This window comes from Symphalangus syndactylus, chromosome 7 (assembly GCF_028878055.3).
Source record: "Symphalangus syndactylus isolate Jambi chromosome 7, NHGRI_mSymSyn1-v2.1_pri, whole genome shotgun sequence".
NCBI classification, from domain to species: Eukaryota; Metazoa; Chordata; class Mammalia; order Primates; family Hylobatidae; genus Symphalangus; species Symphalangus syndactylus.
In genome coordinates, this window is record NC_072429.2 from 93,771,574 (window position 1) to 93,790,623 (window position 19,050).

At 49.2% G+C, this 19,050-nt stretch overlaps 1 long non-coding RNA gene across 1 annotated transcript; it reads right to left on the reverse strand.

Moving 5' to 3' along the window:
* Window positions 1-322: 322 nt before the first annotated feature.
* On the reverse strand, window positions 323-8,612 carry LOC129486628 (uncharacterized). Its single transcript, XR_008659037.1, has 3 exons — window positions 8,556-8,612; window positions 1,423-1,581; window positions 323-625 (listed from the first exon to the last, which is right to left on the reverse strand). It is a non-coding gene; the product is annotated as an uncharacterized lncRNA (long non-coding RNA).
* Between the last annotated feature and the right edge of the window lie 10,438 nt (window positions 8,613-19,050).

A 19,050-nucleotide genomic window follows, 5' to 3' on the forward strand; every position in this document is an offset into this window, starting at 1 on the left:
ATGTTCCCACCCCAGAGAGCGAATCTCCATAATGGAAGCCAAAGGTGGTCGTTCCATTCTTCTTGCCAGGGACTGGCTTAGGAATAGACATGTGACCCATTAGGACCAAGGAAGCACGAAAGGGGGCATTCTTCTAGAGGGCTTCTGTGAAAGGTTTCCTTATTCTTAAGGCAGAGGCAAGGATGAGATGATTCTATTTTATCTCTGGCCTTCATTGAGACTGCATGTAATGTTTGACACAGTGGCAGCTATCTTGTGGCCATAAGGAAAATTAGTTTAAGGGTCAAATCAACACACCAAAGATGGCAGAGAGGAGACAGGGGAAGAACTGGGGTCTTTTATGACATTGCTGATCCAGGGGCCCTCAATTGCAATCACAGAGCAGAGAGAAATTTGATGCACACAGAAGAAATGAAGTCAATGTGACCACGGAGGCAGAAATTGGAGTAATGTGGCCACAAGCCAAGGTGTGCCAGCAGCCACCAGCAATTGGAAGAGGCGAGGAATAGATTCTCCCCTGCAGCCTCCAGAGGGAGGGCAGCCCACTGACACCTTGACTTCTGCCCAGCATTTTCTCTGCCTTTCTGATCCAGGAGGTCAAGCAGGGTCCTCAGTGCTCCTGTGCCTGTGGCAGAAATGGTAGGAAGAGGCTGAGCTGCATGGGAGTTGGACAAAAGAGGACTTTAAAAAATGGCCTGTAGAATTCCAGGAGTCAGAAGTTGAGTCATCCATCCAGGAATCTTTATTATGCACCTGCTGTGTGTCACACCTGCTGGGAATACGGTTATAATAAGACTCGGAATCAGCTTTGGGCCTCAAAGAACGAGTGGAAAGGGCCTTCCCCAGAGGGAGCTGGCAGCTCTGAAAGACGCTTATTGACAATGGGGGTGGATTCATGTTGTCCAGGTACTGAGCTGGGGACGAAGCTGTTGGGGTGCAGGAATTCCCCAGCCCATCCTGCTGGGCCTGCTAAGAGACAGGCCTGGGCAGGAGGAGACTGGAATCTCCAAAGCAGATGTGAGGAGGGAGCTAGCCCAAGGTCAGCTGTTGGCTCAAGTTTCTCCTGTAGTCAACACAAGGGCAGTGGAAGAACCCGGCCTGGAGTCCAGCCTGACCCGGAAGGAAGTTCATGGGGTGAAGTGTGAAGCTGCCAGGCCTCACAGGGGCCTCAGAGACCTGCAGCTGAGGGTGTGTGTGTAGGGGTAGGGACTGGAAATAGCAGGCCAGAGAGCTGCCAGCCCTTTCCAGGGACAGCACTCTTTCACGCTAGAGAGGAGCCATGATTGCAATCACTGCTGTGTCTGCTGGGCCCTGGAAGATGGTGGAGTCCCTGAGGGACAGAGGAGCTTCCAGGCCTCTCCACCCCTGGTGGGCATGCGGTGTGGCCTGGACCTTGAACCTTGGTTTTTATGTGACTCTCACCTGGGAATGGGAATGGTATGTGACCTCTTCCCAAGGCCCTCCATGGCACACTGGAGCTGAGAACTCCTGCTTGACACACTGAGTAAGCAGGCAGGGGACCACGACAGCATTTTTCTTTAACCTCATGGAAGAAACAGAGCTCAGGGAGGAGGGAGGGGTCTTGTCAGGAAGAGAAAGGAATGTGGGGAGTGGAGTCCTTAGCCAGGACCCAAGGTTGAGGATACCAGTCAGGACCCAGCGATCAGAACATTCCAGCACATTCCTCAGGAAGAGAAGCCGCTGTGCTCTTTTTGTTTGTTTGTGGGGGCAAAGGGGATGGCACTTTGAAAGTCAGACATGGTGAAGGCAGCCACAGCTTTGGGGGTGCTAGGTGGCTCTCTATCTCTCTTCTCTCCTGTTTCTTTCTTCTTGTCCCCTCTCTTCCCCTTCCCTTCTTTCTCTCTTCTCCCTCCATCCTTCCTTTTCTCACTGTATGTCTCCGTGACATCGGGTCTCTCTGTCTACCACTCACATCTATGTCTGTGCTTTTCTCTCTCTCTCTTTCTCTTGCTGTCTCTCACACAGAGCCTGGCTTTATTCCTATTACCTCAGCTGAAGGGCCAGGACACAGTAACCATCTGTGTTTTCCCCTAAGTCTCCTCAGGCTTTGTTGCCACAATACATTTATTTTTGGAGAATTACCATCCCCAGTTCAGCACACCGGGCCTCTTATTTGCCAGCTGCTTTCTCTCTGGTTTCTGTTTAAATATGGTGTGTATTGACTTTGCTGCTGCTATCTTTGTTTCACCTCTAAAAAGAGTATTTGAGTGGCAAGTACTGTTTATTCTCTCATTTCTTCAACAAATGTGACTTCCATGCACAGGACACTGTGCTAATTACTCTGGTGGATATGAAAAATGAAACTGGTGTGGCCTTTGCCCTCAGGAATCTTATAGTCCACTAGGGACACACTAACATGCACAGAGTTCACTGTGATGCCATGTGGAGTGTGGTGAGAGCATTAGCACCAAACACGCACATCAGGACTTCAGATAGAGCTCTTAGGGAAGCTTCCCAGAGGAAATGATGTATAAATAACTAAGTTAAAGTGCAGAGACCCCCAAAACACAGTGATTTATATAAGATCAATCTTAAAATATAATTGTATTTCTCTCTCCTGTGTCAGTGCGGATATAGGTGGCAGTTGAGGCTGCTGGGATAGCTCAGCTCCACAAGGTCATTCGGGGACTCAGTTCTGCTCTACCTTGTTGCTTTGCTCCAGTGTTCCACAGGGTGTTGGCCTCATCTCTACGGCTAAAACTTGGTCATTGCCACATTAGTGCTCCAGCTTATGGGCTGGGTGGAGAGGATGGAGGAATATACAACAGGTGCTTTAGGGCCCGGACCCAGAAGTGGCTCACATATCCTGTTGGCCAGAACTTGGTCATTGAGCCACATCTAGTTACAAAGGAGATGGGGAAATGTAGTCGCTAGCCAGGTGGCCAAGTGCCCAGCCAAAAATTTAATATGGAAGAAACAGATAACAGGGATTATTATCTCCATGACTCTGTCACAATGAGTTGGACCTTGGCATATAAATAGAGCCTTGCTAAGTAAAAATTAGAATGAGAGGGCATTCGGGTGCCTTCCAGAAAATGTCAGAGGTAAGGAAAGGTGCAAGTGTATTTAGAGAAAGTGAATATCCAGCATAACTGAAGTGTAGGGTTTCTGCAAAGGAGGTTGTGACCTACCTACAGGTGGAGATAGGGCAGGCTTCATCTCTTTAACAGGCTGCTCAGCCTTCCAAATAGAATGTATCCATGCCACCTGTACACCTTCTATCCCAAACACTTGATTCTTCTCTAAAAAACCACACAGGATGTATGTTCTCTGAGCCCTACTCAGGAAATTTAACCTTGAGCTGATAGTGATCTAGATCCTATCAAAATCTTGGCTTCCTAAGGGTATGCTATTTGACTACTTTTTTTAAGCAATGATTCTTTTTTTTTTTTTTTTTTTTGAGACGGAGTCTCGCTCTGTCACCCAGGCTGGAGTGCAGTGGCGCAATCTCAGCTCACTGCAAGCTCCGCCTCCCAGGTTCACGCCATTCTCCTGCCTCAGCCTCTCCGAGTAGCTGGGACTACAGGCGCCCGCCACCACGCCCGGCTAATTGTTTTTGTATTTTTAGTAGAGACGGGGTTTCACTGTGGTCTCGATCTCCTGACCTCGTGATCCGCCCGCCTCGGCCTCCCAAAGTGCTGGGATTACCAGCGTGAGCCACCGCGCCAGGCCTAAGCAATGATTCTTGTATGTATTGATGCTGATCCCAGAAAGTTCTACGAAGGACTACATTAGCCCAGTCTCCTAGCGGAAGCCCTTCACCATGTCGAGTTTCACGTTAAGCTCTTGGAAGAGATGGCCACGCGAAGAACACTTTGGTATGTTCCATTAAAACGTTATTGAGGATGTTGCTCACATTTTGTTCATGGTATAACATGGTATTTTTAAATAAAAATCAACCACAGGCTCTATATCTTGCAACATGCTGTTGCTCTGTCCTTGGCATTCAAGACTAAACAAACATTTATCAAGGCACTGGCTATTGACAGATACTGGGCCAGGTGCTTGGTGGGAATACAGAGAGATGAGACAGAGTCCCTAACTTCCAAGAGCTCACAGTCTGGGGCAGGGGATAGGGATGTGTGGCTTGTGAGGCAGACAGATAAGTAATAGGCATTTATGACATAATTTGGTAAATTATTGTGTGAAGCACAGAAAAAGATGCTATAAGAGCCTGGAGAGAGAAGGTGAGGAAGGCCTTCTGAAGGAGCTAAGTCTTGGAGATTGAATAAGGGTCAATAACATTAATCATGAGGAATGGATAAAACAATGTTCTAGGCAAAGGCAACAGCTTAGCAAAGTCATGCAGAAATGAGACAGGGTGGGGCTCAGTGTGGCTGTGGTTTAGGAAGAGGAGCGGGGATTCAGCTGGAGGGATAGGCTGGGCTAGTCACAGGGGCCTTGCAGCCCTGCTGAGGAATTTGGGCTTTTGCCCACAGGCTCTATACCATCCTGGCAGATGATCAGATCCATATCTTAGAAATGTCAGTCTTGTCAACATAAGTTAGGGAATAGACTAAGAAGGGAAGCTGCTGCAATATGTCAGGTGAGAAATGATGTGGCCTTAAACATGTGAAGACAAGGTGGACGTAAGGATGTGGAAAGAGGTTGGAGGAATATTAAGGAAGAAGAATCAATAGCACTTGGTGACTGATTTGGGGGTAAAGGAGAGGGAGAAGGTGATGGGATGGTGAGGTGTTTGGACTGGCAGTGTTACTCCTTTAGAACCAGCTGACAGGGGAAGGAGCAGGTGAGGGGTGGGGAATGAGGCGTTTGACTATGGAGGTGGGCCAGGCAGTCAGATATGCAGGAGGAAGGTAAAGATTTTGGAGTTTCCAGTGTGCAGGTGCAGGTTAAAGATAAGGAGTGTGTCTAAGGCCAGTGAATACCGAATGACACACCTGCGGTGTTGTCAGATGCTTTTTATTCCATATGAGAAGTTGATGCAATGCCTACTGTGGGCCTGAAGCTTTCACACTCACTCATTTAGCCGGCTCCATAAAGCTGTGAGGAAGAATGCATTTACTTATCGACGCTTGGCTGGAGAAAGGATTTAAGCCTATAGGTATTATCACTGGGCTGATTTTACAGTGAGGTTCAGAAAAGTGAAATGAGTGGTAGCAGGCCAGATTGCACAGAAGGCGGTGGAGGGGGATTGAAGGGCAGGCCTTTGCAGCCTGGTCTATACCACAACTGCCTTTTGTGATGTGGGTGCCCTTTGAGCAGGAGAGGCGTAGCTGCTGGTAGCACATGCTGCTCACAGGGGACTACATGAGTCAGTGGGGCAAGGGCACCTGACCATGGCCTTGGCTCCCGTGCACGCACTGGGTTCTGACTCTGGCACAACCCTGGGCATACTCAACACAGTGAGCTGGTTTGGTGCTCATTTTATCATCCTTTTGGAGCAGGAGGATTTCTGCCCCTCTTAGCCCTCCACATCCCCTGCTGTCCTCATGGCTGGAGAGGAGGCCTGCAATGAGGCAAAACTGACACCAAGGCAGGCCCATCCACGGTAAAAGCAGAGGTGTACTGGCATTAGGTGTTGAAAGATTTGCATGCAGAAGGGGTTGGGGGGAGGAAGTACTTAACCACTGATGTTTATTTAGTGCAAGGCTGGCACAGTGGGTTGAATTGTGTCCCCCCCCGCCCCCACAAAATATGTCCCAGTACCTGTGAATATGAGCTACCTCTGCAGATGTAGTTAAGAATCTCGAGATGAAATCATCTTGGATTTAGGGTGGTTCTAAATCTAGGGTCTCTCTGTTGCCCAGGCTGGAGTGCAGTGGCACCATCTCAGCTCACCACAGCCTCCACCTCCTGAGCTCAAAAGATCCTCCCGCCTTAGCCTCCCGAGCAGCTGGGACTACAGGTGTGCACCACCGGGCCTGGCTAATTTTTGTATTTTGTGTAGAGTTGGGGTTTCACCATGTTGCCCAGGCTGGTCTCAAACTCCTGGGCCCAAGGGATCTGCCCACCTCAGCCTCCCAAAGTGCTGGGATTACAGACATGAGCCACTGCACCCAGCCTGATTCTACTGTCTTTATAAGAGAAAGAAGAGGGAACTGTGACACATGGGGAAGATGGTCATGGGAAAATGGGGACAGAGATTGGGGTGATACAGCCACGAATCCAGGAATGCCTAGGGTTCCCAGGAGCTGGAAAAGGAAAGGAAGCTTCTCCCCTAGAGGCTCTGGAGGGAGTGTGGCCCTGCTAACACCTTGATTTCGGCTCAGTGATGCTAATTTTGGACTTCTGGCTTCCAGAACCATGACAGAATAAATTTCTGTGGTTGGAAACCACCAAGTTTGTGGTAATTTGTTGCCGCAGCCCCAGGGAATGAACACAGCTGGCAAACATGTGGCAGGCAAGTGCCTCCTACACCCAAGAAGGATGCCAATAATCACCCTCAGTATCCCTTCTGGGGAACCCGGTGCCACCCTTGATCCTGCCCACAGAGCCCTCTGGCAGCTGCTGCCACATGACTGGAGCTGTCACACTCCATGCTGTGATTTAGTGCTCACCACGTCCCTAACACTGGACTAGGCTCAGGCAGTACAGAAAAGGGTCTGGCAGGGCCACTGTTCTCAAGGGGCCTGGAGCCTTGGCCTATGTGGGTGTGGGGCGTGGGCATATCACCTCTGGAGCATGAACAGTGCCTGCCAGTCTCTGGACATCTGCTCAGGCCACCCAGCCTCAGCTCAGCAGCTGGGCTTTCTCCAGCTTTTGGGCTGTCCAGCTGCAGCTCAGCAGACAGCAGCCTAGGACCTGTAACTTATTCACCCCAAGGTGAATTCACCTTGGGGTGAATAAGTTACCCACAGAGATTTAGGTAGAGAAAACTACCATTTGAGCCAACAGGTTAAAGAAAACGCACCAGTGACTGGATTTTGCCTTTAAATCCAGGGACAGCCTGGATTTAAAGGCCTATGAAATTCCTGAGGTGAATTCTTCCTGGAGCCACGGAGAAGGATGACACAGAGCAAGTGTGACATGGGAGGTGGGTCTTAAAGGAGAAGCAAAACTAGCCGGATATGGGGAAAACGACAAAATATCCTACAGGATGCAGCCTCCCCTGCCCTCAAAGAGGGGTGCTTATTCTGATGGCGGGGGGATTTCCTTACTTAGGGCTTTCTCTTCCTTTTCTTCGGCTCAGTCCCCTCCAATTGCTTGCCTCAGAATCACTGGCTATCCTTATACAAAAGCGGACTCCCGAACTGCCTCCCAGACAGACTGAGTTTCAATCTCTGTGGCTAGGACCTAGATATCTGCATTTTTAATAAGATCCCAGATGATGCTGATGTATCGTCAACTAAGAATTACTGGCCTAAAGGTACTTCCAACACGGCCCGCCATGCCAGTACAAAGCAGGTGTGCACACTTTTGGAAGGATCCCCATTTTCTCCTGGGGAACTGGCCTTGGGATATGACCAATAGCGCCCCATAGCTCTCAGAACAACCCTGTCCCCATGGGCCCTCGCGGGCAGGCTGAGCACAGCAGTGTGGCACTCAGCGGCTGGCCTGGGATTTGGTGGAAATAAGTTTGCTGGTTTTCAGCCAAGCGGCCTGAAGCAAACGATTTAACCTGTCTTGATTTCCTCATCTGGAAAATGGGGACACCAATAGAACCAACAAAAAGTGTTGAGAGGACTGAATGCCGGCATGTGCATGAAATGCCTCATCGGTGCATAGCACAGCATTTGATAACTCAGAGCTTTTTCAAAAAGGTATGATGATGAAAACCTTATTCAGAAGAAAGAAAACTTCACAGAAATCATTATTACAAAGCCCAGCTGAAGCTCTCCTGCACATCAGACCCCTCCTGGGGAGTGTTTGGAAAACATCAGTCTAGTGGCCCCTCCCCAGTCTTATGCCTTCCCCATCCTTCCCTCCCATCTGTGAAAACAGAGGAATCTCTAGTGGGCGGTATCTGAGTTTTTTTGAAAAAGAGAAAGCTTTCCTATGGTAAGAAGCACCTGGGGGCACTTGAAGACATGGCCTGGCCTCTCTGGAAAATTCTGCTTTTGGTATTGGAGATGGGTTCTTGGAATTTACATTTTAATCAGGTGCTTCTTAACTTTTCAGCAGTTAAGGAAGCACTGGTTTAAAGTGGGTTTAACCTTCTGTGGTTGAGAGAGGTTTTGGCGCCACCCTGACCAGCTGAGGCTGTCTCCCCTGTTACCCACAATTCCTTGTGGCGACACCACCTCTATCTAGGAGGGAAGTGTCACTTATGGTGCAGAGCCTGCTAGCTGTGTTTGGAGATTGCAAAGCACAGTCTTCGTCGGTCTGTGTATGTGTTCATGTAAGTGTGCACACACCTGCACACTTCTGAAAACTACCTCGATGATGGCAGGAAAAAAGAACTGGCTAAAATTGTAGAAGTTGAGGGCCAACACAGTGCTCAGAGAAACTTTAACGCTAAATAAAAACAAAGGATGAGGAGGGGTCCCATGGACAGACGGCGGGAACGGGAGACTCAGTTCAGAGTGGAGGCCCCTGACTGAAAGGCAGCAGTCCCCACGTGGAGCTCTCACCTTCTGGATGGCTCAGCCTGGCAGGCTGCTTCTGTTTGAGAATCCTGGGAGGCTCGCCTTTCCCCATGTACTTCAAGCCTAGAGAAGTGTTGGGAGCTGTCCTGCCACTCGTGGGGCAAGGGGAGGACTGCTTAGCCAACCCTGGTGAGACGTGAGCTAGGGAGAGGCTGCCGTTCTTGCCCCTGCCCTCCCATGTCTTTCTAAGGATAATTCTAGAACCTTCTCTCTGTCTCCTCCATGGAGCTGGCTGCCAAGGGGAAGCTTTGCTTACCCAGTCCGGTGCTGCTGGTGGTGCCTTAGTCTTCTGACATGATCTCTGTAACAGGGACTTGAAAATAACACTCAGAGCAGTGCCCTGTTCAAATGGTCACAGTTGACATCCTGAGGAACCATCTATTTTGGGCATGTTGAAGTTTGGAGCAGATCAGTGCTGGATAAACAGCATTTTTCTAGGACTAGACCAGGAACACCAAATACAGTAGAAATGTAACAAGCCCTCAGAAGATGATTTATGAAAAGAAAACAAAATGTGTAATTCTGTGAATATACTAAAAACCATTGAATTATGCTCTTTAAATGAGTGAATTGTATGGTATGTGAATTATATCTCAATAAAACTTTTACAAAAAAATAATTAAATGCTGAAAAGTAGATGATTTCCTGGAAAGGTAGTTTCTCCTCCAGGCTTAGGACCTCTTCAGGAACCCGGCTCCCTTTTCACATGTGGCCCCTGCATTTCACTTAGTGAAAGGAAGAATCTTGTCTTCTTGTTAGCCTTTGCTCTCTGGAGCTGCCCCTTTCTATTTTAGTCTTAAATTCCTTTCCCACCACCATGCCTGAGTAGGCAGGTCTTCCTCAGACCAGTTTTGCACTGCAGTCCTCCTGGTAGGTTGCCTCCTATAAAATGTCCCTCTTTGGTGGGGTGTGGTGGTTCATGCCTGTAATCCCAGGACTTTGGGAAGCCGAGGCGGGTGGATCACCTGAGGTCAGGAGTTCGAGACCAGCCTGGCCAACATGTTGAAACCCCAACTCTACTAAAAGTACAAAATTACCTGGACATGGTGGCATGTGCCTGTAATCCCAGCTACTCTAGAGGCTGAGGTGGGAGAGTCGCCTGAACCAGGAAGGTGGAGATTGCAGTGAGCTGAGATTGCGCCACTGCACTCCAGTCTGGGTGACAGAGCGAGACTCTGTCTCAAACAAAAACAAAAACAAAAACAAAAACAAAAACAAAAAAAATGTCCCTCTTCAAGGCCCACACACTTGTCCAGAATCTACATTTCCAATGCTTAAATAGGATCTGCTCTTCAAAATAGAAACATACAGTAGGGTCCTCTGAAGTTACTATGGAAATTAGGTTAGAAAAACAAGACTAATATACTCGAGGAAAGAAAATGGGAAACCTGAGACTAAGATCATGGCCCCTGGAAAGGATATGGCCGCCCCAGCCTCAAGAGCTCTCAGCTCTGGGCTGCTCCCCTGCCTGCTCCGTGGCATGCTGGCCCCCACTGCAGGAGGGGGCGTCCTCTCTCCCTGCCCTTCTAGTCCTGGCCAGCTCCCCCTCCTGCCCTCAGAAGTCAGGTGCAGGAAGGAACTGGAGTTGGCTTCAGCCTGACAGTCACAGCAGGAAATGGCTAGACTCTCTTGGGAAATTTTGGGTCTGGTGAGACCCTGGGCCTCATTTTTGACCTTTGTCTCCGATATGGGCCCTTCTTATACTCAGCCACACAGTACTCTGACTCCACAGCTCCCGACTCTTCCTACTACAGCACTGCCTGGCTCTTAAGGCTTTCGGCTTTGCCTTCTAGAAAGCTTGTTCGATTGACAGGAGCTCCCCAGGGCTGGGGCCCTCTCCTCCTTCTCACTGGAGCTGAGGACACAATGGGTGACAGCCCTTGTGAGTGTAGGCTGCTCATTCTCCTGCCCCCCATTTACCTAAGGCCTGTAATCCACTGTTGGCATTCTTGAAGCTTCTTACTGCTGTTTACAGGCAAATATGTGTTCATCCTCCTCTAGAAAATGCTTCTCCACTGAGATCTGTGCCATCCTCCCCGACCATCTGTCATGTTTAGAATTAGTTCATTTGCTGACAGAAAACCCAAAATAACAGTATCTCAAACACTCGAGATTTTATTTTTTAAGTTAAAGAAGTCTCCGAGGCAGACTGTCCCAAGCAGGTAATTTAGCTTCATGAAGTCTTTGGGGACCCACGCTTCTTCCCACTCATGGTTCTCCCATTCTTAAGGTGGGAGCCTCGTCTTATGGCCCAAGATGCGGCCCACACCTCAGCCACCATGTCAGAGCTCCAGGTCGGCCACGGAGGGAAGGGAACAGGAAGGGCTTCCAGAGCACCCTAGAGCAGGGACACAGCCACTCCCAGCAACCGGCTAGGATGAGCAATGTGATCTTAAAAAGTCTGGGTGGAATGGCTCTGGCTAAAAAACCTCTTCTTGCTAAGGAAGAAGGGGCTGATGGATATGGGAGGGAGGTCTCAGTCTCTCCCACATCACCCTCATTACTGGCCTCCACACATCTTAGGTATCCCCTCACAAGCTCCGAGGACTTCACTGCTCGTTTCCCTCAAACTGTGCCATCATCTTGGAAGTCCTCAGCACTGCATCAATCGTCTCTTGATGCCTCCATCCAAGCTCTCCCTCCATCCAGCCTCCATCCTCAAGGCCACAGCAGGGAGCTTGTTATCCCAACTTGGAAGTATCCAGCTCACTGAACTCTTATCCTTCCTGCTTGCCCTTCTCTCCCACGAAACCTCTTCTAGGATCTCATGGGGATCTTGACTTCCTGGCCTTCTCCTCACTTACCAAGTAAAAGAGCCCATCCTCAATGCACTTATGTTTCTGCCCCACTGCCTGCCGGCCTCGCGCCCTCATGGTCTCCCGTTCTTGTGTACATACTCCCTGCTCCTCCTGCTCCTCCTGCTCCTGGCTGAGCCAGCCCTTGCCTCCACTGGCTAAGTCCCGCTCCTCTGCTGCGCAGATCACGCAGCCTCAGACAGCAGCTGCATCCCAAAGAGAAGTTACATCTTTTGTTGTAGTTACTTCATTTTGGGAGATGCTGCTCCCAAAGCCTCTCACATGGACTTTGTCAGCTCCTTCTCCCATTTCCCTTCGCAGCCCTTTCAGACCCTAGCGCTTTCCGCAAGCCTCCCTGCCTCCCAGCCACGACTGCTTCCTGTTTTTTGGAAGAGATGTCCTCAGGTGTGGCCGCTTCCACTTCCTGCCCTGTCACCAGCGAGCTTCTCTGCTTGTGTTCTCCTCTCTGCCCCCTTCTCTGAGGAAGGGTGGTCCCCTTGCTAAGACTGAACTGTCCACAGGCAGTGAGCCTCTCATCCTCCTGCCTTCTCTGGATTATTACTCCTTTGAGTATCCTTCCATCGCCTGTGCCTTCAACCTCTTCTTCATCAGCTTCTTCCTCCCTGGAAAGGAATATGAAGATCTCTTCCAAATTACAAAAGTTCTCCACGTATTGCGATCTCTTGGCCTATATAGATTGTTTTGCAGCAAAGTTTGTTGAGAAAGTTGTCTACACTCCCTTTATCCACTTCTCCACCCCATTTGGGCTCCCACCCTTTCCTCTCTGGCTTCTGCTATCACGATTTCCTGAAAACTGGGCGAAGGCTGCTACTTAGGTGGGCTTTCCGGGGCTCTACTTACAGACTCCCCTGGGGCAGGAGACACCATCAGCCACACCCCACCCCTTGGAAATCCTCTGCTCCCCCTAGTTTTCCTGGCAGGACTGTTTCTCTACTGTGCTGTCTCCCAGGCCAGCCCCTTTCATCTGGGTGTCTTGGGAATGCTGTGTTCTCCCAGCGTTCCCGCAGCCTGTGGCTCTTCTCTTGGCAGGGTCCATCTTCCTCCCCACAGTGATCTTTCACACCCAGGATATCAGCTGCTGCCTACCCCCAGCAGAGCTTTCTGGTTTGAGCGGAGCTGAGCTTCCAGGCCTCAGGCAGGTCTGGGCATGTCTAGGGACCTGGTGAATGGACTTGCCCAGGTCTATTTGTATGGGAACTAGCAGTGTCCCGGGAAAAAACCAGCCTGTTGTTTTGCCTCCTCAATGACAACCAATCAACATATTTAACTCAATACACATTAATAAGCACTCTTCTAGAAAGTGGGGGTACAGCAGGGAACAAAACAGACACAATTCTGGTCTTCATGGAGGCAGACAGACACAAGATAAGTAAGACCACATTGCAAGAAATGCCAAGGAGAAAAAGCAAGGTGAAGGGATAGGAAGAGTGTGTGTGTATGTATGTGTGTGTGTGTGTGTGTGTGCAGTGTGTGGGTGTGTGTGCGTGTTGACATTTGCAATAGGGCAGTCACTGAGATGGTGACATTTGAGCAGAGACTGAAGGGTTGGTGTGTGACCATGCTCATGGAGAGTATTCCAGGTTGAGAGACAGCAGGTTTAATGAAGCTTATGGGAGGCCATTGCTTTGGACTGAGCTCTTGCGCTAGGTCCAACAGACCAGACCAAGCCAGAATGGAGCCACTTGTGCTTGCCGTATAATTAAACTTAACTTTAAAATGGGCCCATTTTCCAAAAAACAGGAAAATAATCAGAAGGGCACCAGCTTACCTGAGCTGGCATGATAAGGAAAACCCCTGTGTTTTAACGCTATCAGGAAAGTCACTTTGAAACGAGCATCCCGCTTTGTCCTCCATTTCTGCTTTTCAGCCCTCTTCTGCCTGTAAGCCCCGCCCCCCCACCTCAGTGCATCAGAGTACCTGTTTTAAATCTGTAGATGGCATGCTGCCCGATTCATGAATTGCTAATAAAAGCCAAGTAGATCTTTCAACTAAATTTGTTTAAAAAGAGTTTTTATAACAGTCCTGAGAGAACAGCAAAAATTCTTTGCTTGAGAACTGAAGGAAGCAGAGTGAATCAGGAGGGCCCCAAGATAAGGTCAGGCCAATAGTGGTGGAGGGGTGTGTGTGTGTGTGTGTGTGTGTGTGTGTGTGTGTGTGTAGGGTGGGGGTATTAGGGCTGATAAATTAGGGCTTTGTAAAAACTTGGGTTTTACTCTGAGACAGGAAGACTAGGGAGGGTTCTGGGCAGGGAAGTGATGTGTTCTGAGTGATGTTTTAAAAGTCTCACTGTGTTAAGAATATGCCAGAGGGCAGAAACAAGAAGACCTATGACAATAATCCAGGCAAGAGAATATGATGGCTGGGTCTGGGCTGGGAGCAATGGAAGTAGTAAGAAGAGACTAGAATCTGCTACCTTTTCAAGAGTAGCACCAACAGAATTTGCTCGTGGTGGACCCACAGATGATGCTATTTAAGACAGAGTAATCCAGGTGCTGGGTGTTATTGTCTACTTGGACTATGCCTTCAGATTGCACAGCGTGGGATTAGGGTCTTTTTTCCTTGTAGCAAATGGATGTTCCCAATGTCAATCATTGTGGAAAGATGTTAATTCTGAGGTAGGAGGAGAGGCATACGTGGATAGGGGCCAGGGTGTCAGTGGGGATTGGGGCAGAGATTCTGGGAGCCTTCCTGGTGATGGTGGTGTTGGTGTTGTTGGTGATGGTGGGGGTGGAGGCTGAGTGAATTAGCCCTGATCTAGAGGCAGACCAGGACGTAGAAAAGGCTTGGCTGCTGAGGGACTAGGGTTGGGCTGGATCCTGTTGGTTTTCAGTGAAGCTACTTCTAATTGTGGTCATACTTCACATGCTTTTTGTGCATTTGTTCCTTTTCAATGCAGACAGCAATGCCCTTGACAGTGGGTACATTGGTCCCAGTGAGACAGGGCAATGTGGTGGCTCCTGGAATGAGCGTCTGGACCTAGGCATGCCTCTGAGTCTTGGGTGGTCCAGGACACCACCACAGTGAGCAGGAGCAGGGAAGGGGGAACCATGGATACCAGGTGGCACAGAAGTCTAGTTCAAGAAGTAAGTTTATGTAACCTCCTGTTCCCCTCCCGCCCCCACATATACCAGGGTTTGCCAGGGTTCCCTGGAATATGTTGAGAGGGGCTGGAGTTCCCTAAGAGTGGGAGGAGGCAGAGGCAGAGAAAGGCTGTCCTGGGTGACTCACTGTCATGCTATTTTTGAATCCAGGCTCCTGTTGCCTGGGAAATGTGCCTTCTTATAGTCGGCTGACTCCCAATCTCTCTCTCCAGACTGGCTTTCTTTCCTGATATCCGTACCTCTTGGGCGTCTTGCCTTAGATATCCCAGAACTCAAACCCAAAGTGAGCTCCTCTCTTCTGCAAACTTCTCTCTCTCTTGTTCTCAGCCTCCAGAATGACACCACCAGCCAGTCAGCTGCCCAGGCTGGAACTCTGGGTCAAGCTTGAATCCTCCTTTCCTTTTGTCTGTCATGTGTAGTTAATCATAAGGCCCTATGTGTCACCTCCTAAACATCTTTTGAGTCCCTCTCTTTTTTTCCATCCGTGCTGCCCTGGCCAGTTTTGGGGTGATTCCTTACAGGGAAACTCCTTACAGGCACTTTTGCCTCATTGTGCCCTCCTCTCTGCTCCTAACCCCCTGTGGCTCAGAGTGACCTTCCCAGTGTCACCTCCTGCTCAACGTTCTTCAGTAGCTCCCATCACCTTTGGGAGATGACATACAGCAGATAAGGCCATGTTGGTATGGCCCAGGCTACCCGCCAGCCTCTGGCCACTCCGTGCAGCACTTCATGGGCAGTGATTCTGGACAGCTAATAGTTCCTGAACCCTGCTGGGGTTGGGTTGGGGTGGGGGACACTGATTCCCAGCATCTGTCTTTCTATAGACTGGAGGGAATTTCAGATTACCAGAGGGAACTGTAAAGAAGAGATAGAGCTTCTCACAGACCCCCTCTCAGTTCTCCTGGGCCTGGGGTGGGCTCTTTGTGACCTGGGAAAAGAAACAGAGCACACTCAGCTGGGCATCAACCCTTTCTTGTCTTGAAGCAAAATGCATTCAGGTCTGTTCATGGATTGGGGTGGGCTCTGCTTTGGGTAGGAATGGCCCTAGTTTTGGGTGGAAGGAGTTCAATATATGGGGCACTCATTATGAAACCCACTCCCTCCACAGTGCTATTTATTATTCCCCTAAAGTCCTAAAACCAGGCTCTCTCACACCTCTGTGTTGTAGCCTCTGCTCTTCCCTGGAAATGTCCTGTCCTGCTTGCCCACATGGCAGATTTCTCTCTTGTGCTGTCTTGCTCAGGCTCTGCATCTGCTGTGGTGGCCGCTTCCGCCACCGGCCCTTTCCCGCATGCAGACTCCAGTGCTCCTTCCTGAGGCTTCCAGCACACTCTGTGCATCTTCCATTGTTAGAAGAACCTCAATAAATAACAACGTCCTTATGTCTTATGCAGGGGTGTTTTTTGCTGGCGGGGTGGGGGGTGTGGTGGTGGGGGGTAACCTTTTCATCTTTATGGTCCTTGTGCCTTGCAAATGGTCCAGCACACACTCTTTTGGTAACTGTTTGCTGAATAATTCAGTTCAACCTAGTCTATTCAGCATAGATTCTATTGTAGGTACTGTACTTTGCGTTGGGAGACACAAATGAATAAGATATGATGGGGACCCCGGAAGGTGGTGCGGCTTAGTGGTAAAGACACACTTGCGTAATACAACTCCTATACTAAATCTGTGAAAAATGTTGCAGTTGTGTGGTTAAGAAGTATTGGATTTGGAATTAGGACTTCAGGTTTAAATTTTAGCTTCAAAACCCACTAGCCTAAATTTTCATGGCTGTGAAATAGGAATAGTAGTACCTATCTCATAGCTCAAGGATTAAATGAGATAAAGTATGTAATCACAACCTGTATGGTTACTGGGCAATAATATATGCCTAAGTAATGTGTGCAGAAATGAATGTGCCTCAGTTGATGGGAGCACAGAGCCTAGAGCCTTTGGATTTGCCTGGGGCAGTTGAGCAGACTTCACGGAGGAGACATTAGCACTGGATTCAGAGAAAGCAGCTGGAAATGGCATTTCTGGAGAGAGGTCTTGGAGATAAACTTCCTGGGGCTTGGCCTGGGGGCTGTAGCTAGGTGAAGCTGCAGGCCAGGCAGCTTCCAGAGGAGAGGCCACAGCAATGGGATCTGTGGCAAGGTCCCCTGCCCTAGAAGCCGCTGAGTCACACCGAGGCCCAGAGCACTCTGTTTTGTTCCGAGTGAGCTTTCGGCTGAAGGACAAGCCTGGACAGGGCCTCTGTTGCTGGGACTTTGTGCCCAGCTCTGTTTCATGGGAGCAGCTTGGAGCCCTGCCTGGCCCCTTCTTTCCCTCCCATCCCTGCAGGGAGGCCCCAAGGAGCCTCAGCCCAGATTCCTAAAGTGAGTTCCAGCTCTGGTTTAGAGAGGGTATGTTTTGCTTAGAGCTTTATTTTAAGCCTTGCAGCACCCAAAGCAAAAAAGTCGTAATTCCTGCATCATAGTGGTAGGTGTAGAGGTCAAGCAGCCCCCCAGGATGAAATCCCAGCTCCTTCGGTTTTCAACCCGGCGTAAGTTATTTAACCTCTTCAAGCTTTTTTCCTTCATCTGTCAAATGGGAGTAATAAGGCCCACTTCCCAGGCGTGTTACCAGAATTAAATAAGAAAACATGCATTTTCTTACTTAACACAGTGAAGAGCTTTGCGCCTGGCATTTATTATTCATAGTTGCTGTGTGGGATGGTTCAAAGAAAGGACCTAGAGACTCTCTCCCCTGATCTAATGAATCATGGAGTCCTGCAGACTCAGTGTTTCTCAAACTTTATATCCAAATCACCCAGGGATCTGGAGGATGCACAACCTCAACCAGGAGGCCTGGGTGGGACCTGAGGGTCTGCATGATTGATGAGCTTCCAGGTGATGCCCTGGCTGCTCTGCAGGACCACACGGTGAGCACAGGGCTCCAGACACTTTCCTCCTCCAGCCCCACTCCACCCCAGGGCTCCTTTCCCCTCCGTCAGGGCCTAAGTAATGCTCTTCTCATGGGTTTGGCTTTGTCCAGCCTTCCTCACCTCCATGCCTGCAGCTCACTGTTGCATCATGATTCTTCTTGAAGTGTAGGAGAAACTGCTGATACACAGTCACATATGATCGGAGGAGCTGCTGCTTCTGCTAGGGGTGAGGGCAGGGGACGACATGATTCTCTCAGGAGGAGATGGCCTTCTATCTAGCAAAACACCTCGGAGACTGCTTGGTGTGAGGGAGATGAGGCACCCAGGGCTTGCTTTTAAGGAGACCTTAAGTGGTCCGAGGCTTAGTAGGATAGCTATTTCAGACATGAACTCCATGTGTAGATGGTGGCTGTTAGGCTATTTGCTGTGACTCAGTTTCTCTGTTGAAAAAGGGCTTAGTGGGGGCCAGGCCTGTTGAAATAGGGCTTAGTGGGGACCAGGCACAGTGGCTCATGCCTGTAATCCTAGCACTTTGGGAGGCCGAGGTGGGCGGATCTCTTGAAGTCAAGAGTTTGAAAAGGGGCTTAGCAGGTACCTGGGATTATCAGTGAGGGGAACTTGCTCTGGGCTAGCGGCTGGATGCAGGGCCCAGACCCACCTTCTCCCACTGTATCACTCCATCCCTGCTTGGCTCCAGTGGAAGGTAGGAGGTGAGGAAGAAAGGGTTCAGTTCAGCCTTTAAGAAACAATGGTCACGCAGATGTTTAGACAGATTAAGTCTTGCTTTACAGAGCTTGTAACCATCTCCATTATGTGCTCAGAGATACTCTGCAGAAAAGGGGAAAACATGCAGATGGATGCTGAGGAGTAAGGCTGATGTCCCAGCCAAGTGGCTGCCTGCACTGCTGGGGTCTAGATCCCACACAGGCCTTGCCTTCAACTGGGATGCCTTCCCACACTTTTCTGTTAGCCATTGGCTTTTGCAGGTAAGAAGCACTGTGCTGGCTTCACATAATTCTAATGTCAAGAAATACAAAATTGAGATTTACTGAATTGTGCAGAAACGAAGGAGGAGCTGTGTAGCAAGAAAGAGTCCTGAGCTGCAGTCAGAGATTCGGCTACCAGGGGTTGGAGTGGTTGATCTCTAAGGTCAGATTCTAAGAGAAGTTCTGGAGGAACATAATTTTCTAGCTGACGAATGAAAGAATGCAGATGGTAATTACTGCACATAAACCACATTCAAGAGGACATTGGGACCCCTCTGAAGCTTTATCTACTTTTTTGGTCTTCTTGTATAAAAGAGATGATTGGCATGAGCCTGGCTGTTTTGTTAGCTAAACACAGATGTGCACTTGCAGCTGTAGTTACACTTGCTGGGCTGTCAGGAGGAAATTGTATACTGTGCATTCATGAGAAACTGATTAAACAGAGGAAGCTGAAGGTCCACTGGTGATGGTTGTGATCCCCTTTGATAGACTAGATATAAAGGAAATGCTTTAAAACATTTGAGGACCTGGAACACATTATTTTACACCTATGGTGCCTCTGTGGAATTAAAAAACACCACTTTCATCATCTTATTTATTTATTTATCTGCTTCAAGAAAGTAATGGAAGCAACTTTAATTAAAAACACATATGTAGGCCAAGTGTGCTGGC